The sequence below is a fragment of the Balaenoptera borealis genome, assembly GCF_965194805.1.
Source record: "Balaenoptera borealis genome assembly, chromosome: 15".
NCBI classification, from domain to species: domain Eukaryota; kingdom Metazoa; phylum Chordata; class Mammalia; order Artiodactyla; family Balaenopteridae; genus Balaenoptera; species Balaenoptera borealis.
The window spans coordinates 58642640-58667929 of record NC_138871.1 but is presented as its reverse complement, the minus strand read 5'-3'; positions in this window follow the sequence as shown (position 1 = coordinate 58667929).

The following is a 25290-nucleotide window of genomic DNA, read 5'->3' as shown; positions in this document are numbered from 1 at the left end:
GCTCCCTAACTTCAAGTTATACTACAAAACTACAGTAATCAAGACAACATTTTACTGGCACAAAAACAGACACATAGGTTAATGGAACAGAATAGAGAGTCCAGAAATAAACCCAAGCACTTATGGTCAGTTAATCTAAGACCAAGGAGGCAAGAATATACAATGGAAAAAAGTATCTTCAATAAGTGGTGATGGGAAAACTGAACAGCTACATGTAAAAGAATGAAATTAGAACATTTCCTCACACCATATACAAAAATAAACTAAAAATGGATTAAAGACTTAAATGTAAGACCTGAAACCATAAAAATCCTAGAAAAGAACATAGGCAGAACACTCTTTGACACAAATTGTAGAAATATTTTTTTAGATCTGTCCCCAAAGGCAAAAGAAACAAAAATAAAAATAAACAAATGGAACCTAAATAACCTAAAAGCTTTTGCGCAACAAAGGAAACCATCCAAAAAATGAAAAGACAACTTACTGAATGGGAGAAAGTATTTGTAAATGAGATGATTGATAAGGGGTTAATATCCAAAATATATAAACAGCTTAATATAAAAAGCAAACAACCCGATTAGAAAAATTGTCAGAATACCTTAATAGACATTTTTCCAAAGAAGAGATACAGATGACCAACAGGCACATGAAAATATGCTCAACATGGCTAACCATCAAAGACATTTTCTAAACTTTTTTGTGTTGCATGTAAAATTTCTTGTGAAATTCTTACATTATACCCATTTAAACATTTCATTACATTATTTTGGTGTGTGTTTTAGAAATCAAAATTTGAAATATACTAGAACTTTAAGAATTACATTTGTCTTTGATGATCTGTCAAGTATCAGATGGTATGATTAGTAATATTATAAAGAGAAGTATTTATAGATCACATTTTAAATGATCTAAACCAAAATGCAACTAATGGATCATCTAGCCTAACTTTGTCAATTTAACAATAAGATAACTATGATCAAGAGAAACATGCAGGCAGAAATTGAAAATGAAGTACATATGTTATCAAAATATCTCTTTGCCTTTCTCCATATTGGGTCTAATGCAGATTTCACACATTTGCATGATTTTTGTTTTTAAAGATTTATGAATTCATCAGAAAATGTTAAAAATGTTAAAAATATAAACATACAAATATGTTAATGTTGAATAGTAATTCTCTGTACCTTAGCACACAAATTTTCACCATTTTAACCTTCTTATGTTAATCTTCCAGAAATGTATAGATGTTTGTGTCTCTACATATGTTGCATATTGCTCTATTACAGTTTTTTACTTAGTGTCATCTTCATTAAAATGCAATTATCTGAATGGATATCTTATTATATATACTATAGTGAACACTTAATCAGAATAGATATCCAGTCTTATTCATAATTGTTCCCTTAACAGTTCTAGTAATCTTTCACAAATTATTTATATGGTAGATTACATAAAATTAAGAAGTAAACTGATGAGATTACTGAAGAGACCTTATGAACCAGATGAATGAATTCAAAGCAACTGGGTGGGGTAGTTGTAACTGTTAAATCAGGGCAGTAGGATTGAATATATCTTCAAGCGGCCAGACAAATGTCAATTTTCATTGTCTGAGATAAGTGGATGCCTGAGAGATGCATCACTAGCAGGACCTTGGAGAGCTCTATGGTTTGCAGTCCATTTGCTCCAGGCTGCAGCTGGGTTGATTTCACCCTTGTGGAGTTAAGACTCGATAGGTTTAAATGTATTCCAACCAATTATTGGTATTACTGGGCCTATTGAAACAGGTAACAAATCCAGGAGTCTTAAACTTTATGGGTTTCTCCAGAAATCACTCATTTTTGGAGAACTTAAATATAATACAAGTTTAGGGAGGTGGGGGGAGGTACTCACAAGTAAACCTATTTGAAGCCTTAAGGCTGTGTGTATGTGTGTGTATGTGTATAAAGTTTTATTTAAATAGAAAAATAAAACAGCAAATAATGCACTAAATAGCAACTTATATATCTAAAGATTAAAAATGAGAGTAATATAAACTTTATTTTTCTCCTTGCTTCCTAGAGATTTTTGAGTGTCCCTTCTTTTGAGGTCAGAGGAGATAATTTAAATTCTTTTTCTACTGTTGGAAAAGTAACTATTTTATGAATGTTCAAATAATCATATGAAGGGTCCTAATTTTCTTTCATAAAGAAAATACATTACCAAATTTGTTACCACTGGAAGACTTCTTATCCTACCCTCTTTGGTTTTCAGGAGTGTGAGAACAGTAAGATCAAGGCAAAAAAAAAAAAAAAAAAAAAGCTGACTTCCTTTCTTAAAGGCAGCATTCATAATCTGATGCTATATTTTTATAGAGAGGAGCTGATATGCTTTTTTCCTAAAATATGACATTCAAAAATAGAATATAAAGATTATGTCTGTATGAATGCTAATATCCCAGTCATTGTGCTAAGCACTTTCAGCGATGCTTTCCACATTGCAAATTTTAGCATAACTTCCTTTTCATCTCATATAAATCTAGATGTAGAAACAAACACCAAAAACAGAAATTGGGGGAATTCATTTTTGCAACTAGATTTTGGTAATAATTTGATAAGTTACATCACAGGTCTAAAATCTACTGACTAGATATACATACAAGTTCTGCCTTATTACAGATGGAAATATGTCCTCATTACCAATTGGCCTATAGGTAATATACAAGTACCAATTGAAGACATTTTAGTTATTGGGTACAGTAGAATAAAATACAGCCAGGTTTAAATTTTTATTCCTTATTATCTTGGACAATTTTGTTAATTTCTCAGCCTAATTTTGGTCATCCATAAAATGAGGATACGTATACCCAACTTATACAGTTATAATGAAGATTAAAAGAGAAAGTGTAAGTGAAAGGATGCAGCCCATAATAGAGTCTCATTACTCATAAGTTAGATTCCTCCACACACTCTCTCATTCTTCCCTGTGATACATATCAGAAGAAATTGTAGTAGTTTGCAATTCTCTCTAAGATAACTCAGGTTACTGGGTTACTAGCCTTAGAGAATGCAAATGAGTCCTTTCCGGGCACAAGGTTGAGTGGGCCTACAAAATGCTGTGTAGTGGATAAAATGTGTCCTCCATTTCCCTCTGTATTCCACAGTTCTGTGCCCTCACAGAAGCACAACCTCTCCTCTCCTCAGGCACCCACTGGTGAGCCCTCTTCTCCATCCCACCTTGATCCACATGGGTGTATTATTGCAAAGTGGTGAGAATAGGATGTCTCTAATTGTCTGCCATATTGACATGCTAGTAGGGAGCAAGTTGTCATGTTAGTCCATCTTCAACTGATTCCTGTTATTCCCAATGGGCCTCAGTTTCCTCATTATTGGAAAAAATGAATACATAGTTGGGGGAGTAGAGGCATGGTTACATTCCATTTCATTACCTTAGTGGGGAAATAGGCAGAAAGCAAATATGGTTAAAAGGATTGGAGAGGAATGTGGAGAATTGATAATGACACATTAGCTGATAATAGCAACTAATAAAGCATGCTAGGATTTCTTTAATGTCTGTATTCTTCACTAGATCATAACCTTTCAGGAGCAGGATTTGCGTCTGTTTTACTCACAATCTTAATTTTCTACATGGGACAGATAGGCATAAAATAAACATTCATGGAATGAATACATGTGCTTACGGATACATTATATTGGGGTAAATATGTATAACTAGTAAAATGATATGCAAAATAAAAACAATGTGGGATAATGAGTGTTTTGATCTTTTAGCCAAATTTAAATTGCTGTAATTCTTTTTTTTAATATTTTAAAAGGTGATAAGAAAATATGGGATGAAATCTAAAATCTATTCCAGCTCTAAATACTAGGTTGAGAAATTTTGGAGGACAGAGGTCTCTTTCTGTCACCTTTTGTAAATCAACTATACTTCAATAAAATAAATTAAAAGAAAAAGAAAAAAGTCACATTGCTGGGAATCACTCAAAGAACTTGACTTTATAAAGAAAAAAAATCGTTTGCTGCACCATTGCCAAAACCATCCTCCAAGAACCGTGATGTGAGATCCATCTCGCAACCCTTAGACTGTGCTTCCCCCACCATTGTTTCCATTATGAATTTCCAGTTTTAATTTGTCTTCTTACATCAACATCTTCGAAATCTCAGCCTTGCTATTACTTGCCATTAAGCTTGTGCTGATGCAATCTGCCTGTTCTTTTATATGGCAACAAAATCACCACATTTCAATTGTTATTAATCCATTTTAAAAGTTGAGGAGTGCCAAGGAGAATACTTTTATTTGTCTCATTCAGTATGTTTTTGAGCCCAGGAATTTCTTGAATCTTTCTACGGCAACATATTGCCAAAAAAGGAAAGAAGTATTGATGTAAGCATGGCCTCATGCCACTGAGTTACTGGCCCTGTTAAAATTGTTAATTACTTGAAATTAAGTTCAAGTTCACAAAGACTTTATCATTCTTCCTTTTTGAAAACTTCTTCACAAGTAAAGACTCACAAAGATAAGAAAATTAAATTTTATTAAGAAAGTTAGTTTGTGAACTTGTCAGATTGATTCTTAAAAATATTATAGCCAAATAGCTCATCTTTTCCATAGGTGTCTTTGAGTCAAAAATCATTTTTTTTTGACTTGTTAATCTTTTCAGTGCATTCAAAATCAAAGGTGTTTGAAATCTTTACAATCAGTAACCATTTATTTTAAGTAAATAGTATTTAAAAAGTAAGATCATCTGAAAATAAGATATCAATTGAAATGATTAAAATTAAAATGTATCTGATTTAGAAGTAAAATAAAAGATGTTGATTTAGGGTTGTATCAAATAATTACATATTATCTTAAGTATTATGGTTATAGGACTAAGGAGTGAAGTTATTCTGAAAAACTTTTACATAAATAAAATGTGAGCATTTTTAACTTAAATGATCAATATATGACAGTTATGACAAGAGCTTGTTTGTGTGACTATGCCTACATTGGTGAGCTTGTTATGTGTTTTACTCTATTTTGCATTAAATGTGTACATTCTTTCCTGTGTGAGAAGTTTGTTTTCTATTAAGTAATTTTCCCCTTCACTTTTTTAAAATACAGAAGACAGTATAAAAAACAAAATAGAGTTTTCTTAAATATACTGTAGTAAAGAGAAACATGGCAGATCTAAGTAGGCTGGTGTGGAAAATATGTAATTAAAGACAAAACAAAAGGTCACTCTGACTCTTAATTTAGAGGAAGTATATTGTTGAAGAAATTCAGTTATTTATGAGAACATTTTAGAAATTAATAAACGCAGCTTATGCTATGCCTATGTCTCCTTACTGTATATAGAATTATAAAAACAAGTTCAAAGGAAAAAATAATAAGTATTTTTATTTTTATTAATAGGTCACTATGGAGTAAGCCAGACTTAAGAAGATCTAGAAAATCTTTTTAAAATTTATTTTTATTTATTATTTATGCATGTAAAAAATTTATTTTTATTGTTATAATTAACATATAGTATTATATAATTTCAGGTTACAACACAGTGATTTTATATTTTTATTCATTATGAAATGATCACCACAATAAGTCCAGTTACCATCTGTCACCATGTAAAATTGTTACAGTATCATTGACTATATTCCCTATGTGTACATTACATCCCCATGACTTATTTATTTTAAAACTGGAAGTTTGTGCCTCTTAATCCCCTTCACCTATTTTGTTGGTCCCCCCACCCTCCTCCTTTCTGGCAACCACCAGCATGTTCTCTGTATCTATGAGTATGTTTCTGGTTTTTCTTGCTGGTTGTTTTTTTTTTGGATCCACATATAAATTAAATCATACAGTGATTTTTTTTTCCTCTGTCTGAGAGCCCTTGAACACTGTTGGTGCGAATGTAAATTGGTGCAGCCACCGTGGAACGCAGTATGGAGTTTCCCCAGAAGCTAAAAATAAAACTACCATATGATCTAGCAGTTCCACTTCTGGATATTTATCCAAAGAAATTGAAAACACTAAATCGAAAACATATGTATGTTATGTTCATAGCAGCACTATTTACAATAGCCAAGATATGGAAGCAACCTAAGTGCCTGTCAATAGATGAATGGATAAAGAAGATGTGGTATATCTACACACTAATGCAATACTACTCAGCCATAATAAAGAATAAAAACTTCCATTTGCAGCAACATGGATGGACCTGGAGGGTGTTATGCTACATGAAATAAATCAGACAACAATATTTTCTTATTTCTAATCGTGGCCTGTTCTTTTCCACTTAGAGTAGACCCTTTAACATTCCTTTTATGGCTAATTTAGTGGTGATGAACTCCTTTAGCTTTGCTTGTCTGGGAAACACTTTATCTCTCCTATCTCTTCTGAATGATAACCTTGCTGGATAGAGTATTCTAGGTTGTCAGTATTTTTCCTTTCAGCACTTTAAATATATCCTGCCACTCCCTTCTGGCCTGTAAGGTTTCTGCTGAAAAATCTAATAATAGTCTTGTGGAGGTCCCTTTATATGTGATTAGTTGTTTTTCTCTTGCTGCCTTTAAGATTCTCTATCTTTAACTTTTGCCCTATTGATTATAATATGTCTTGGTGTGGCTCTCTTTAGGTTCATCTTGTTTGAGACTCTGTGTTTTCTGTGCCTGAATGAGTTTCCTTCCCCAGGTTAGGGAAGTTTTCTTTAAATAAGTTTTCTATCCCTTTATCTCTCTTTTCTCCTGGCCCCCTTTAATGAGACTATTAGTATGCTTGATGTTTCCTAGAGATCCCTTGAAGTTTTCTCATTTGAAAACAATTCTTTCTTCTTTTTGGTGTTCTGATTGGGTGATTTCCACTATTCTATCTTCCAGATTCCTTATCCATTCTTCTGTTATCATCTAGCCTGCTGTTGATTCCCTCTATTATATATATATTTTTTAATTTCAGTCATTATATTCTTAAGCTCTGATTGGTTCCTTCTTATATTTTCCAAGTCTCTGTTGAAGCTCTCACTGTGTTCCTTTTTCTCCAGAGTTCAGTGATCATCCTTATGACCACTTCTTTGAACTTTTTATTAGCTAAATTATTTATCTCCCTGTTTCATTAGGGATTTTTTTCTGGGTTTTATTTTGTTCTTTCATTTGGAACAATTCCTGTCTCATTTTGTTTGACTTTCGGTTTCTGTTTCTATAAATCAGGTGAAACCGCTACCTCTCTTGGTCTTGAAGGAGTGGCTTTGTGAAGATTGTTTGCACCTGGGGGCCTTGGCAGGCTGGCCGGAGCTGGAGCATGTGTGAGCCAGAAGCAGTCCCTGGGGAGTACTACACCTGAAGCCACTTTGATGGGGCAGCTGGAGGTGGGGCAGGCACAAGTCAGGCGAGTCCTGGGGAGGCTCAAACAATGCCCGCTTGCTGCCGCATTCAACCCCGAGAGTTCCAGCAGTTCCCTGACAGTTTGCGGAAGCTCTAAGGTTAGTAAATGAATTTCCTTCCAATATAATGTAGATGCCCTTTAAAGTGCTGTTTTTTTCGACGTATCCCAGCATGGGTGAGTCTGTGCTCGGGCCTCTCAGCAATATCCCTCTGTACTGCAGGTCGCTGCAACAAGGATACGTGGGTACCGTTTCTCTGTCTTTCCTACCTGTTTCTATGTGGTCCTTCTCTGCGCAGTAGCTGTTCAATCAGCCCTCAGGTCTTCTTCAGGAAGAATTGCTCTATTTGTAGGTGTAGATTCAGTGTGTTCAGGGGAGGTGAGCTCGGGGTCTTCCCTCACCACCATCTTGGATCATTCTTTCTACAAAATCTTTATTGCTTAGACGCCAAACTCTGTTAAACAAAATTTTGTAAAGCCTCTATTTTTTAAATTACGCCCCTTCCATATGAAAATATTGACATAAAATCTTTCAATCAGTACCATATTGCTGCAGCAAAGTATTATTTTTCCAAGTGACCATAGCTAGAACTAGAGTTCCTATAAATGATTGTTAACTGAAAATTTATTTATAACAAGAACTTGTTAGTATTACATTAAAACAAACTAAGAATGCAAAATGTATATTTTTTATCACATTGATTGAATGGGTGGGGACGTATTACTTCTTCACTATAAACTTCATATTTAAATGTTACCCCCAAAGTAGATTTTTTTTTTTTTTTTTTTTTAAATCAACTCCCTACCACTGTGGCCCAAAGTAGATTTTTAATCTATGGTGTCTAATCCATTTTAAGCCATGTTTTAAGATATATCTGGATATAAGAATGAGAGCTTATGGTTCTACCTTTTTCCTGTGATCCATATGAAAAATTCAAATATCCCATTAAAGGGAACTTAAGGGCAAGTGGGGCAGCATGATGGTGTAGGTACAGGTGGGATAAATAGAGGAGAAACAAAGAAAATGGAAACAGAAATCTCAGAGTGAGATGGAAATAATTTATTCAAAAGCCCTTTCAATAATGACTGCAGTGGACTGTATGGCAGAAGCTGCATCTCATGGCTCACATCCAAAAAGGAAGTTTTCTCTTGGCCTCTTCCTTGGTGGCATAGAGGAGCATTTGAGTGTTTTCTCTGTTGTGACCTCTTGCCCTCAGAAGAAGCTGGTGTCATCTTGGCAACACCACCATGTTATTTTGCTAGCCAGGCCCTCCAGAACCAAAGCGATGAATGACAAAACCCCTTTATTCTTCTACAGACAACAATAACAGATGAAACGTGTTAGGCAACAGAAAGGCTGAAGTTTCTAGGAGGTCACATGTTTCAGATATATTATTTCCTTAACAAGTTTAGTGAAATAAATTTGAATTTTGATATGTACCAGGATGAACACAGAGAACACTTTGTTATCAGATGATTTAATGAGAATTGGAGATGATCCTCCACAGACGATTGATTATAGCCAGGATAATTCTAGCAAGCAGACATTTGAAATATCAGGTTTTGTTTGTTACCTTAAAAATTCTCGTACACTGTTCCTTAAAAATAGATGGGGACAAAATTCTACCGTGTAGCTTTTAAATATTTTCGTCTACAGAGGCTCTTATTTTATGGCCAAAAGATACCTGTGCAGTCGACATCTCTATTTATTGAGGGTGAATCTCTGGCCTGAGGATGTCTTATAAAGTTTGCAAGCAGCAAGCAAAGTGGGAGCTTGGACAAGAACGAATGATTTTTAGCTGTGTGTGTGTGTGTGTGTGTGTGTGTGTGTGTGTGTGTGTGTGTCCCCTAACACTTGAAGTTTTATTCCTAGTCGAGCTATCAGATTAATCACGTTGACAAAACTGATGCAGTTGCAATTTGGAGGATCCCTCACTTTATTATTTACGTATTTTGTTTGTTTTTAGTTCATGGTTCAGGTTTTATCCTACATCCAGGGAACACAGTGAACCTGTAGTTTTAATTTTATTGTCTCTGGCCTTTATGATGGCTGTCATTTTTGTCTTCCTGATCTATAATTCCTGATCTAGAAATGAGTTACTCTCATCAAATAGCGCCTTGCAGAAGTACAACTATTTTCAGCAATAAAGCTAAACTTGGGTAGTTCTCCTGCCTGACTTTAGTTCTGTACTTATGCTTTCTTCCAAAGTGATAGGTCAGTAAGGTTAGGGGTGGTTAATGGAGCAGGAGAAAAGCAGAGGAAGAAGAGAAATACTGTACAGTGTTTCAGAGAATATGGAGGAGAGAGCTTCCAAATATATAACCTATATATTTCCGTGGTAGTTTAAAGTATTATGCAAGAGTATAGTTAATTTAAATTCTTTGTATATAAAATTGGTAAAATGTCGATGCTATTTACGTGTATAGAATAAGAACCCTCCATCTGAAAGGTTTTATGTCAAAGTGTATCAGGTCAGGCAGTAATAAATAACACTGAGGTGAGATGCGGGAATTGAAAAGTTAACAAACACAGGGACTTAATGAAGGAAACTGTGCTTCAAGAACTGTGTGTCTGTGAGTATTCTTACATGTTCTATTACAGTTTCCAGAAGTTGGAGTAGAAAACAAACATAGCATTAAGAGGTGCCTGAACTGAGAACACATGGAAAATGCACATGCATTTACTGAGTTCAGTTACTATCAAAACCTTCCTGTGTAGTGAGGTCAATTCACCCTCCTAGGTTTCTCTGGCATTAGGTTATAAATTGTATAATAAAATTTCATGGTATGATTGAGTTTAATTATGAAAATTTGATATATTCTGGCAACTTCTATATATGGGATTTTGCTGATTTCAGATACAAATACAAATTAATATTCCCAGCTACATATTATAAAATATTTATTAAATATCTGTATTCTATTTTTCCTCAACACATAGCCAGTAATAGCCAGGCTTTCCTGTAAATTTAGTTGACAGTCTACTACAGAAATCTGTCAAGTTTCTTGAAAGCAGGGACTTCATGTTATTTGGATTATATTTCTGGCATCAAATGCAAACCTGAATTTCAAGTACAGAAACAATATGGTTTCGTACAAATATGTCTTGTATTCTAATCTTCTGTGTATCTAGGAATAAGCACTGATTTTTCAAGCATTAATCTACATTATCTAATATTGTACATCAACTATACCTCAATAAAAAAGTAAACTATAAATGTACATTTATTGTCAGAAATTTAAACAAAGTAGAATTATGTTGATTAACAGTTAGTAATTTTTTTTCTGTAAGAGGCTAGATAGTAAATATTAGAGGTTCTTTGGCTGTAAAATGTCTGTTGTAACTACTCAACCTGCAGCTGTAGTGCAAAAGCAGCCGCAGAAAATACCTAAACAAATGGGTATGGCTGTGTTCTGATAAAACTCTATTGACAAAAACAGGTGGCAGAGTGGACTTGGCCAATGGTTTACCTACTCCTGGTTTGTTTATATCATTAACAATATTCATTTCCCATCCTTTTCAATCTCACTCCTTGCCTGAGTGATAACCACTGCTAAAAATTTCCTATATATACCTTCAAATAGGTTTCCATGCATGTAGACATATAAAACTCCTTTACACAAATAGAAACATATTAAGTGACATGTCTGTTCACTTGATCTTTTTCACTTACCTATTGGAGATCTCGCCATACTTATATGGGTAGATCTACATAATTCTTTTAACTGGTGCCTATTATTTTACTGTATATATGCTCACAAGTTATTCTAAGTCATCCCCCTGCTGATAGAATTTTAGATTGTTTTAGCTTTTGATATGTCAAGTAATGCTAAGAATATATATTCTCATTCATAGAATTATACCTTGATCAGTTACTATTGCTGCATGACAAATCACCCCAGCGGCTAGTGGCTTAAAAACAACAATCATTTTGCTATCTCTCAGGTTTCCTGTGGGTCAGGAATTTGGGAAGGACTTTGATGGGGAATTCTAGCTCAAGGTCTCTCTTGCAGCTGCAGTCAGATAGTGGCTGGAACTAGAAGAGAAAAGGTATAGAGCAGCTGGGGGACTAGTCGGGAAAGACTTCGTCATATTTTCCCAGGGCTTCTCCGTGTGGTCTCTCCATGTGAACTAGTTTGACTTCCTTATAGTATGGTGCCCCAGGGTGGTCAAATTGCTTTACATGACAGTTAATGGCTCTGAGCTAGGACTTCAGTAAGCAAGGTGCATGTCATAGCACTTTTGTGATCTATCTTCAAAATTCACATAATGTTACTTCTTTTGTACCCTCATAGTCACAAAAGTGGGCTCAGTTTCATACATTTCTTCTATGAGGCTTGTCTTTTAATTGTCAGAGTTTTATTAAATGTTTACTTGAATATAAACTTTTTTCAAAAAATTGAAATATAGTTGATTTAAAATATTGTGTTAGTTTTACTTTTTTTATTTTTAATTTTATTTTTTTGTTGTTGTGTTAGTTTTAATTCATGCACTTTGGAGTTTCTACTGAGATTGCCGAATTAACATTTGTTTCGCACTTTGAGTCTTTTCATCGGTGAACATAGTGAATCTCTCCATTTATTTAAATTCAGTAAAGTTGTATGATACACTTTATATCATATGGTCATGCACATATTTTGTTAGATTTGTTTTTAATTGCTTATAATTGATTGCTAATATAAGATGTACTTCAAAAAACATTTCTCATATCCATTTCCAGAAGACTTGTTGAAATTTTGTATTATTTATAATAATATAATAATCCTAATATAATGAGAGAGGCAGTGTAGCATAAGACAAGAACATGTATTTTAGAATCTGATTGCCCAGGTTCATATCTAGGCTTCTCCACATACTAGCTTTTCATCTTTATCCCACTACAAAACATTTCTCTTCGTAAGAGTACTGGTTTATACATTAGGTAAGAGAAAGTACCTCATAAAATGGTCCTGAGGATTAAACAAATTAAAAGATGTAAAGTAAATTGAATAATACCTGGCATAATAGTAATGCTATGCAAATTTTAAGTAGTGCTATTATATTTCTATTCATCAATTTTTTTACTTATTTTTTCCTTAGATAAACTACCACTAATTCATAAAAAATTTAAGCTTTTCCTCTTTCTATCCAGTCTTTATAACTTTTGTCATTTTCCTTTTTTTATAGTGCTTTTTCACTATGAGGTAGAAGGCTTCCTTTTCCAATTCCTTGGTTTAAAGGGGATACTTCTAATATTATACTATTAAGGGTGATATCTGCTGTAGCTCTTGAAAGATAACCTTCACCATGTTAAGAAAGTTGACTTTTACTCCTATGTTTCCAAGTTATTTTAAAATTAATAATATATGTGGAATTTTATCCAATTTTGTCATTGTGTGTTAACTTTATCAAATCACTACTGAGCTAATCATATGCTATTACTCCTTTATTACAATGGGGAATGACATAATATATTTATGTATGTTGAATCACACTTGCTTTTCTAGTATGGACCCAACTTATTTACATTCTATTTTTTTTTTTTTTTAAAGCACCCATCAGTTAGTTATATGAGGTACTACAACTTTTTTTAAAATTAATTAATTAATTAATTAATTTATTTATTTTTGGCTGTGTTGGGTCTTTGTTTCTGTGCGAGGGCTTTCTCTAGTTGCGGCGAGCGGGGGCCACTCTTCATCGCGGTGTGCGGGCCTCTCACTATCGCGGCCTCTCTTGTTGCGGAGCACAGGCTCCAGACGCGCAGGCTCAGTAGTTGTGGCTCACGGGCCTAGTTGCTCCACGGCATGTGGGATCCTCCCAGACCAGGGCTTGAACCCGCGTCCCCCGCATTGGCAGGCAGACCCTCAACCACTGCGCCACCAGGGAAACCCTACATTCTAATTTTTAGAGTGTTATTATAATTTGCTAACATTTCATTGAATTTTTTGTACCGATCTTCATGGGTGAGATCTCATGTCTATAATATTCCTTTCCCATGCTGTTCTTGTCTGACTCAAGCATGTGGTAGCTTTTTAAAACAACATATTCTTTGATATTATAGTCTCTGCAAACATGCAAACTTGTAGGATGGAATAAAAGTGACAATAAAGAGAAACAGCTTTAAAAGTGCATACTGGAAATAAAATAAATTTAATGAGTTAAGCTGCCATCACAAGAAAATTTTTTAAAAAGACTAATATTTTAATTCCAAAGAATGTCCAATAAAGGAATTAATAAGAAAATGAACAGATAAGCAGAAACTAATAAATCAGAACTCCAAGAAGCAATAGTTTGGTTCAAGAAAATGAAATATTTATCCTTTGAGAAGTTTAAGTGAATAGACACACCTCTAGCACACATTGATAATATAATCAGAAAGGAATTAGACACAGTTTAGCTGTCTTAGAAATGAACAATGGAACACAACTATATCTAAAACAAAGATTTTTTTAAGTAATAAGAAATGTGGGAACAGTTTTATGCAAATATATTTGAAAACTGGATGAAATCAAGAAATTTCTAGACAAAAATATAGCCATAAAACTTACTCAAGGAGACTTAGAAAACACAAATAGTCCTACAGTCATTAAAATAATGGAGTCACAGGTATACACCTACACACACAGACACCCACACACACACATACATCATACACACATAAACAAAATTTAGAGTTGTTGAGAATCCAATACTGATGATTTTTGTTTCCACTAGTGTTAGCTTATATATTTTGTTTCATTGCATATTTAAAATTTTTGTATTGTGAGCTCATTATTTTTCATTGGATACTTCCTGTACCACCGAGGTTGAGAGTCTCTTCTTCCAGACTAATTTTATATTTGCTTTGTTAGATGCACCAAAGAAATTATGAATCCCAAAGCAACTCATTGCTCTTAACTTTTCTTGGTGGGATTTCCCAAGCCATGTGAATAGTATACATTTGAATTGGAAATCTAGGTGAGGCCAGTTCTATGTATAAAACCTTTCAGAAATGACTTTTGTATTTTAAGTTGCAGAGTTAAAGTATAAATAAGCAGTCAACATATTACGATGTGCCAGTGGATTGCTATTTCTTTATCTCATGATTTCTGGATTATTCAAGTGGTATAAATTCACTCTTTAGACCAAGGGTATGCTGAATGGAGCTAGCTCACACTGGCTTGTGAGAGCTGATTGTCTACATCTCTCCCCAACTCCACGTTCATGACATCACCTTGGTAGCTTGAAATCAGCAACAGTGGAATTACTTACGCCACAGAAATTAGTAGATGCTAAAAATCAAGACCCCCCCCCCCCCATTTTCCCCCAGTTGTTCTGTTTCTAACCCAGGAAATCACAGCTTCAACCCAATGTGAAGGCTGATGCAAAACTATGAATTGTCTAGGAATTTTTTCTTTCTTACCCAGAGTCCAACCAGGAACAGACTAACTGCCTTATTATCACTCCATGAATATGAGTGGATTTCTCTTGTCCACACTTTCATTTAAGTTGCAGCCTTTGAATGTCCAGGCTTCATGAGAAGTTACCACTCCTTGACTCTGGTCCACACAAAGCCTCCTCTTTTCTCCCTGTGTAATTATTAAAACTCAATCCTCTTGATCACTCCTCTGTAATAACTACCCTCAGGACAGCCAAGGCATCCACTTCAGCTAATTGCTCTGCCTTTCAATTTCCTCTTTGATTTTGACCCCTGGGGATTCTCTTTTTCAATTTCACTGTGCATTAAAAAATCAATATTAATATACTTCTTCCAGTTTGATAGCCAGAATATTTTCATTTTATCTGTTTATGCCATAAAAAATAGCCTTCGTCCATCTTTAAATTATAAGTTTTGATAAGGTTACAGAAAAAGCGCAGAAAATTAAAAGCAATATAATAAATGAAACTGTATTGTAATTTTTATTTTGAAGTGAGAAGTTCCTGTACTGTGTTACATGTTGGTTACCCAAAAGCTGTTGCAAATTTATTTAACTATGAAAACTATAAAATTAGGCAGTTTTGAGATGCATTTGTCAAGCTTGTGACTTTTTTTTAAATCCAGCTCTTCCTTTAATTAATTAATTAATTAATTTTATTGGAATAGATTTCACATACAAAATTAAGTTAGTTTCAGGTGTACTACATAGTTATTTATATTAGGCTTGTGGCTTTTTGATTTATTAAATTTCACAAATTCAGAGTTTATAAATTTTTGTTTTCACTTGTACATATGAAACCTGTATATAATGATCATAGCAAACATAATATTTTGCAATTATTTTTAGTGTTCATGGTGTTATAAGCAAGTTTCCACTCATGGATTTGTAATGCTTAATTGGAAGGTTATACTCTGATTTTATTTCACTATTTCTATACTGTTAGATATTAAATTGCTTCCAATTTTTAAATATCATACAAAAACTAAAGCAAAATAAACTTATGCCTATGAACTCCATATCTGGATAATTGCTTAAGATACTTCTTTAGAAGTCATTCTCATATTGGTTTATTAATATGATAGTGGAAGCCTCTCTGGCTTCCTATAAGTAGTGAGTTACAACTAGAGAAAAAATCAAATTACTTTATTATTCAAAGTTACTGGGACTTCCTCCTTCTTTTAGAAGAGAAAAGGCTGTTGAGTCCCTGTGGGCAGAAAGTTCACATAAGATAAACTTCCTTTTATTTTCCAATCCAACCCTATATTCTGCTGTCTTGGTAAAAATAAACTCTGCCATTTGTGCAAAGCATTTCCTTCCATTTTTAGGATAGCCTGGCAAAAACAAATTGAAGTAATTGAAGCTGAGAATACAAAGAGTGCTTCCTAGAGGAAGGCAATTGGATTTGAAAGAGGATCAAAAAGCCATTTCCTGAGAAGATTGGAAAGACTGATCATTTTCAGCCTAAAAGAGAGTAAGGGAGAGTTCTTAGCCCTTTTTGTTTGTTTTTCAAGTAGATGTACTGTCAGATGTGAGAGTCCTATTCAGAAAGAATACTTCCACTGAAACATGATTTCAGAAAAATGACATTTTAGCGCCCTTGATCTGTATGGTTTTATAAATATGGAAAGTGCAAGGATCGACTGATTCCATTGCAGTTATCAAACCATGAGGTACGACCTGGTTGACCACGATCACAGAAGTTCTCAGCATTTCCCAGAAAATTTCTGGGAAATTTTATAATCAACCATGGTCACAGTGGCCCACAGTGTCCATCTCTGTGCCTCCCAGGCATTTCTACCAGGGAATAGAAAGTGACTGGAAACTACAGGTAATCCTCCCAGGTCCTCTCCCTCACCCCTGCTAATTCATTCATTCTCCAGCTAGGCCCAGCTCATAGACAGAAATCAATTAATACCCTCTGAGGTTTTATCCCATCACAACCCCTTTTCTTGTCTAGTCCCCTTGAAAACAATGTACAGCCTAAACACTGAGAATTATGTTTTACTCGTTGGACTTTCTTAGGACTTAAGCCCGGGAGGCGGCCTCTCAGGTAGCTCTGAGGGCCTGCTCCAAAGAGGTGAGGGAGGAGCCGGGATATATAGGGGGCTTTGCAACAAAGACCAGGTAAGTCAGAACATCAAAAGGTTATGGTTAATTAAAGAAAACCAGGTATCTCAAGTTAATGAATTTAGCACTTTTCTATGTATGGGAAGATGCAAGTCTGGGCTCATTGAAATCATTCCTTGGATGTGCACCTTAGCTATCTAGGGCCAGTGTCATGTGCTTTCCCTCCTGAGACCCCTCAGGGGTGGCGGTGGCTGCAGTGGCTGAGGGCTTGGCGACAGGCAGCCTGTTTGTGTCCATCCTGAATTTCCTCAGGGCTCACTGTCAGGGGCCACTAGAGTGGCTAAGTGGCTTAGTGGCTTGATGGCTGCAACGCCCTTTGTTTGCGGACAAGGCAGCCAACATTTTTCATTCACACCCTGTTGATTATAAAATTTCCCAGAAATTTTCTGGGAAATATTGAGAATTTCTGTGCTCCATGAGTAGCTGTGTGAAGCTTAGTAATGCTGATTTGAACAGGATTGAAAAAATGTCTCTTAAGCTGCTTGTATCTCGGACTATCTTTTTGCACTCTTGTATCTAAATGATTTAAAAACACTAAATGAGTTCAATTTTATTTTCCTTTCCTGGAAGTGCCACTAATCACTCTCTGGGCTGGGAAAGGTGCTCTCCAAGTTACTTCAGGTTGAGAGATTGACAAAGGACTTGAGGGTCTTATTAAAATGCAGAATTTGATGTAGTAGGAGTGAGGGGAGGGGGGGAATCTGAGATTTTGTATTTCTAACATGCCCCCAGGTAATACAGATCATATGTGCTCCAAGGACCATGCTTTTGAGGGAAAAGGCTGCTGTATGTCTGTCAGTTGGCAAATATAGGGATGTTTAGTGAACTCTTCCCAGAAATGTAAGCTATGATAGGACTGTTATAAGGGTTTGTTCCCCAGGTGTGAAGAAAACATTGTATCTGACTTTTCTGCTATGATCAACGCTTGATAGAGTTATAGGCATTAGAGTATGTGTGTTTAAGCCAAGATCAAAAGTTTTGTGAAAACAGTCCATCACCTTGAGATTCAACCTTCTCTATATATTCAGTATACCTGTTAAATGTTCAAATTATTTAATAAGGTGAATGAGGGATTGATTAGTCATGGTGATTAGTTGGATATTACCAAAGTACCAAAAGGTAACTATTTATTCTTGTTCTAGAAACATTTCAAAAAATTAAATAATTCATTGTTGAGCAACTACTCTGGATTATACATTATGCTAAGATATTAGAGAAAGGTAAATACCCTAAAGTCTTCAGAGAAACAGGACTCATGCACAAGTAGTCTATCAGTTATCTGTTGCTGTGTAACAAGTCACCCCAACAGCTCAGGGGCTTACAACAATAAACATTTATTTAGCTCATAACTCAGTGGTTGATAGTTTAGACTGGGCTCAGTTGAGCAATTCTGGTCCCAGCTGCTCTGCATGCATCTGGGCAAGTCTGCCACATGGCTCTGCTTTTGGAGATTGGCTGGATATCACCTGGAGCAATGGGAACAACTGAACTACGTGTCTCACACAGTCTGGTAGGATAGCCTTGGCCTGTTCACATGGCACCTCAGCAGGGAGAGTGGAAGCATGAAGGCCTCTTGAAGCCCGAGTTCAAAAATGGCCCATTGCTCCACTTGTCATATTCTTGTGGCCAAAACAAGTCACAGAGCCAGTCCAATTCAGGTCATAGAAAAATTAGACTCCACCTTTTGATAAGAGGAGCTGTGGGGTTATATTGCCAACGGGAGCATATACAGGAAAACGAATGATTACAGCCATTTGTGCAAACAATCTACCACAATTACATTTTAGACAAAAATTGTTGCATGCCCTGGAAGACTTGCCATATCTCTTCTTGATATATTTCTGAGATATGCAGAAATTGAGGGAACAATTGTTCAGCCTGTAAATTGGGGGAACAATTCTCTTTATAAATTCACTATGGGAAAGATGATGAAAAGAACCTGTATCACGAGGCTAGCAAAAACAACTAGCTAGACCAATTTGGATTCACTTTTCTGAATATTACGTGCGACAAAACGATTCTGGGTAAAAATGAAGATCAGCCAGCTCTCTATCTGTCAAGAGAACTCATCATGAGAATGTATACAATTTTAATACTAGCTCATTTAATACTGTTATTCAAATTCCTGTTTGACTAACACACAGTGAACTCAGTTTTTAAAAATTGTTGATAAATAGCTCTTATTTCTTTTCTTTTTTTTGTTAAATAAGCTGAGTCTTGAATGAAGGATTGGCTGGTGGTTATAAATACAACCAAGGAAGGATATTGTCTCCAGTTTCTATAATTCAGAAATGAAAAGAGTATAAAATGTATGAAACAGAAAAAATTTATACATTTTTGAAGAATGCAACAAATTTCAGTAAGCTTCTTTACGATAAGATTGAATTAGTGGGCTTCCCTGGTGGCGCAGTGGTTGGGAATGCCTGCCAATGCAGGGGACACGGGTTCGAGCCCTGGTCTGGGAAGATCCCACATGCCGCGGAGCAACTAGGCCCGTGAGCCACAACTACTGAGCCTGCGCGTCTGGAGCCTGTGCTCCTCAACAAGAGAGGCCGCGATAGTGAGAGGCCCGCGCACCGCGATGAAGAGTGGCCCCCACTTGCCGCAACTAGAGAAAGCCCTCGCACAGAAACGAAGACCCAACATAGCAATCAATCAATCAATCAATAAATCTTTTAAAAAAAAAAGATTGAATTAGAAGAAACATCCCTGGATTTGCTGGTATCTAACTTAATTATATAAACTTATTTAGAATATTTTATTTGGAAAAGAAGTCTACTGAAAGAGAAATCCTTTTCTTAGAATGGCTGGGGCACGCATGAAACTAACAGCACAGATCAATAATTTTTTGAGGCATTAAAACATATTTAATTGATAATATGAAAAATACTAGGAAGTATATGTGCTTACCCAGTGGGCCCAATATTAGTATTATAGTGCTACAGTTTCAATTCCCAGGGGAAAAATAAAACACATTGTTCCATTGTGTTTGTATATGTATATAAATACATATATTTTGTATATAAATATATGTATTTAAATACATATATGTATATAAATACATATATTTTGACCTTGCCTTTTTCTAGACCCTAGAGACACCATTATCTGTTTAACTACATTAACATTAGTTTCCTGAAATTGACGGATATAAATTTTTATGTGTCTGTTTGAACCGGCGTCACTTATAGAATCTGCAACTTACAGTGGTGCCAGTCGCGTAGCAGTGCTGACAGATCTTGGTGGAGAGTAATTACAGATGTTGATCTCCACAGTCTGTGAATTCACAAACTCTGGAGTTGCTATTCATCTCTTATAGAAGCCTCTCAAGGGCATCCACTTGCAAAATACAGGCCTTAATATCTTCTGTTTAGATTACATTTTTTAGTCCTTTTCATTTTGTAGCTGTTAAGCCAGCAAATTAATATTTAAACATATAAGCTTCAAAACTTGTTTGAAAAGCCCATGTTGGTGAATTGATGTATAGTCTGTGCTTCTTTTCCATATCTTCTGTGGTTCCTCCAGAAATTATCTGAAGTCAAGCAATGTGCTTCAGTAAATCTACACACTGTCTAAGCACAGCCCCTACAAATCCTGAAAATCAAGTGATTCTTTCAGATCATGAAAAACTTGAGAAATAACAAAATAAGTCACATACAGAGATTTGGTAGCTTTCTTACATAGTACCACCACTCTCAATTTTCAAGAGTTTCAACTTCTTGGTTAACCTAATACTTTTTGAAACTTACAAAACCGTTTTCTACTTAGCCATCCTTATTTTGTCTTCATATGAATACACTCCTTTGACTTGGGTGATTGGATCAGCAGAAAGAGACAATTGGCATAGATAGACTCAACTGTATCAAAATCAAATCATTCTAATCTTAGGGTGCCAATCCACCTTCGAATGCCCTTGGATTAACACGAATAAAACACTGCTGTTCCAAACTGCCAAAGGATGTTAAAATGGAACAAGAGCTATCAAATTAAGGCCAGGATCATTTTTTTTCATACTCTGATTACCTGGCTTAAATGTTTAAAATTCAGAACTCACTTCTTTTATGAAAGAGCTGGATTCCAGAAAAGGTTTTGAAAACCACATATCTCTTCAAACAATTCTTGTTTTTTATTTGACTGTATTTTAAAATACATCTATCCAAGCAATGCAGCATAATGGAAAGAGCAAGGGCTTAGGAATAAACAAGACGATTTCAAGCCCTATCTTGGCCTGGAACCTTAGACAACTTTGTACCTCAGTTTTCCTACTTTAAAATAGAATAGTACCTCTCTTGTGAGGTTAATGTCACATTTAAAAATGATAATGTATGTAAAGCACCCTGGACAGAAGTTGAGGCATAACAAATGATAACCAAATTTACTGTTTCATCTATGTGTGTATGTATGTGTGTTCTCCATCAACAATTTATTGAGTTTAAGAGTTTCTGAGGCTGCTTCTACTATTTCAAGTGTCAATATTTTTCTTCTTGTCAGGGAATAACATGTACTTTGAATAAATAATATTTATTTCCATCTTTCTTTTACCAGTAAATTTTATGAAGTGCCTAACTAACTAAATTAAGATGCTGTATTAGGCACTAGTACATGAAAAGATGCTCGACATCATTATTCATTAGGGAAGTGCAAGTGGAAACCACATTGAGATATCACCTCATGCCTGTTAGAATGATCATCATCAAAAAGACAAGAGACAAGAAATGCTGAAGTGGATGTGGAGAAAAGCGAACCCTCCTGCACTGTTGGTGGGAATGTAAATTGGTACAGCCACTATGGAGAACAGTATGGAGGTTCCTCAAAAATTTTAAAATAGAACTACCATATGATCCAGCACTTCCACTTCTGGGAATATATACAAAGGAAAAAAAACCACTAAATCAAAAAGATATCTGCACTCCCATGTTTATAGCAGCATTATTTACAATAGCCAAGACATGGAAACAAGTTAAGTGTCCATCAATGGTTAAATGGATAAAGAAGATGTGGCGTGGTTCAGCCTTAAAAACAGTGGAATCCTGCCATTTGTGACAACATGGATGGACTTTGAGGGCATTATGCTAGGTGGAATAAGTCAGACAAAGAAAGACAAATCCTGCATGTTCTCACTTATATGTGGACTCTAAACAAACAAAATCACCAAACTCATAGAAAAAAGAGATCATATTTATGGTTACCAGAGGCAGAGAGTAGGAGGAGGGGGAATTCGAGGAAGGTAGTCCAAAGGTATAAATTTCCAGTTACAAGATAAATAAGTACTAGGCATGTTGTGTACAACACGATGACTGTAGTTAACACTGCTCTATGATATGTAGCAAAGTTGTTAAGAGAGTATATCATAAGGTTCTCATCACAAGAATTTTTTCTTCTCCCTCTTTTTATCGCATCTATATGAGGTGACGGATGTTAACTAAACCTATAGCGGTTATCATTTCACAATATATGTAAATCAAATCATCATGCTGTCATCTTAAACATATACAGTGATGTATGTCAATTATTTCTCAATAAAACTGGGAAACAAAAGATACTGTTTTAGGCACTGAGTCAGCCACAGACATAAATTAGAAACTACCTTGACAGAACTTAAAATTGGAGACATAATATCTATACAAATATAACTATGATACCAATTGTGAGATGATACCCTTAGTCACCAGCCATATATTGAGAGCAGAGAGAGGGCACTTGCCATTTGGAGCAGGGATGGGAGGTGCCTGGGTGGGTGGATGAAGGCATTTGAGGGTGACCTTGAAGTAAAGCTCAGATTTGAGCCTGTGTCATTGGAGAAAGGGGGATTTCAAACAGTGAGCATAGCGTGAGTAAAACATAATAATGTACCTCTTACAGGGACTAATATGTATGCTTAATTTGTCTGGATGTTAGAATGTAAGAAAAGATAAAAAGGTTGGGAAGATGAAAGTTTGGGAAAGGAGGCTGGGGTCAAATAGTAGAAAATCTTGAATATTGGGTAAGGAGTGTTCATTTTTTTCTTTTGATTGACCAAATATAGTACCTCTTTCTGTTTTTGTTGACTCCACTCTACATACTCAGAGTGGCTCAGTCTCTTCCCTGGGCCATCTCACTGATGGCGTATCACAATGCTGGCTTAGGCTTAGCTTTCCTTTAAATACCCTGTGTGTTGTCTCTCCTTTTCCTTCTCTGCTTAGCTCACAGGCTGATTCCGAAGGTACAGAACCAAGGTTAGAGATAAATATCGACTAGCTCTCTTGGTCTCAGAATGAGTCAGGGCCAGTTTGTCTCTTTCTCTTTTGACATCTCATAAATGCCATGTCAGTGAATCCCATTGGCCCACGGAAAGGGAAAAGGACAGAGATTCTGAAAGGTGTCCAGGAACATGCTGTTCTCAGAACAGCAAAAGGTGGGGGAATGTGTGTGTAGAGAAATCAAAACAAAATGCATTTGTTCACCTCAATGCTTTTGTTTCGCTTCTTAGAAGTGAATGCTGTGATATTTTGCCAGTTTCAAATACCTCCCGTCAGACTTCAGGATAAAGCAGAAAGACATTTTTTTTTTTTTACCAGAAACAGTAATGTTATGTGAAAATCACTTAGCTGTTCCATGTGTGCTTAAAGAGCTTAATAAATGTCATTCTTTGTGCATGAAAATTCAGAAGGTGGCGGAGGATAGAGTGAGATCTCTGTAGGTACACAATACTCTCATCTGCTGCACAGGGGCCCAACCTGCCTTTTCCCTGAAACCATGGGAGGCCTTCAGAACTACAGATGCTGGGGCCTCACACCCGGATACGTTCAGTGAATTTTAACCCCACACATCAATGGAAAGTCCAGCCAGGGTTGAGAGCCATTCCAACATACCAAATCCCCTCGTGTTCCTGTTTAGAAACCTTAGCATTAGAGGCTGTAAGAGATATGCTCACACTGCTGATCAATAAAAAAAGCTAGGCCTAGAGCACAGTTCTTCAGACTACCAGTGTGCTTTCCCCAAAGTTTGTTGTTTCCTCACACATCATGGAATTTGGGGATTTATCATCTATTTACTTCTAACATTAAATTATTAAGTGAGACAGTCAGTGAATTTTTATGTGTCATCCACTATTCCAAGTAAAAGGAATATACCAGAAAACAAAAGCCCTGTACTCAGTGAGCTAACCCTTGATGATGGAAAGGAAGAAAAGGACACCTACAATGAATATAAATTAAAAAGTGAGGAAATAACTCAAGAGCAATATGGGGTGTATGGGTGGTGAATTTGAGCAGCTGTATTAGATGCTTGATACTTGTAGACACTGAGGACACAGAGATTCAAAATAACTCCTCAGTGCAAAATAACTGGACTTGAAGGTTGAATAAAGACTGCCAGGAAATAAACATGGATGGGAATCTCAAGCTGAAGGTTCAGTTTGTGCAAAGGAATGAATTTGTGGGAGGAAATGGTACCTTCAAAGGATTACAAATCAGTTCAATTGTGTTGGAACAAAAATTGAATGAGGTTAGAAAAAAATAGACTTCAGTCAGATAATGAAGGGCAATATATGCCTTGCAAGTGTATTGGTTGCTTTACTCCTATGGGAGTGTTTCTCAAACTATAGTATGTGTTATGTTACTACCTGGAGAACTTATATAACTGAAGATTCCTGGCCTGTCTGCAGTATTTCTGATCCAGTGACTCTGATGATGATAGCCTGCTCTACTTTGAGAAATACTTCTCTGGATGATGGCACAGCATTAAAGAAATTTAATGTGGGAAACGTGAATAGACTTTCATATTGTTAACAGTTAACATGAGAAAAGTATGGGAGATATATTGGGGGCAAAATGATATATTTGCTAGGGAAGTTATGACAGTACTATAAGAGGGAGATAATGAAGGCCTTTACTAGGGCAGCAGTGGAAATGAATAGAAAGTAGGAAATGGGCATTTAAAATATTTAAGAGCTGGAATTGACAAGTGACAGGACTTAAGACCAGAGTTAATATAAGGAAGAGGGTGGAATATACAGTTGCTTGCAGGCATTTCATTTGAGTAATTGGATGGAAGGTATTATTAGCAAAAAGATGAGTTCAGACTTGGCATGTTTATCTCTAAATGAGGTTCAACATCACCTCAGGGGTCAGTTGTACCTACCAATCTGCATCTCAGGAGAAAAAATGCTCAAAGACATTGATTTGAAAATTGTCAATATATATGCAACCAATAAATTTCATAAAGAAGATCAGGAAGAAATGATGAGAGAAGCAGAAATTATGGAAATTGAGAGAGGAGAGAATTTCCAGAAACAAATGCTTAAATGTGATAAATACCCAAAGAGGCTGAGTAAAATATTTTGAAATTGCAATTTTAAAGCCATTGGTGAACTTGGAGGAGTAAGAGTGATAACCTACATTTTATGAATTGTCACTGAAAGGGAAGATTAGCGAT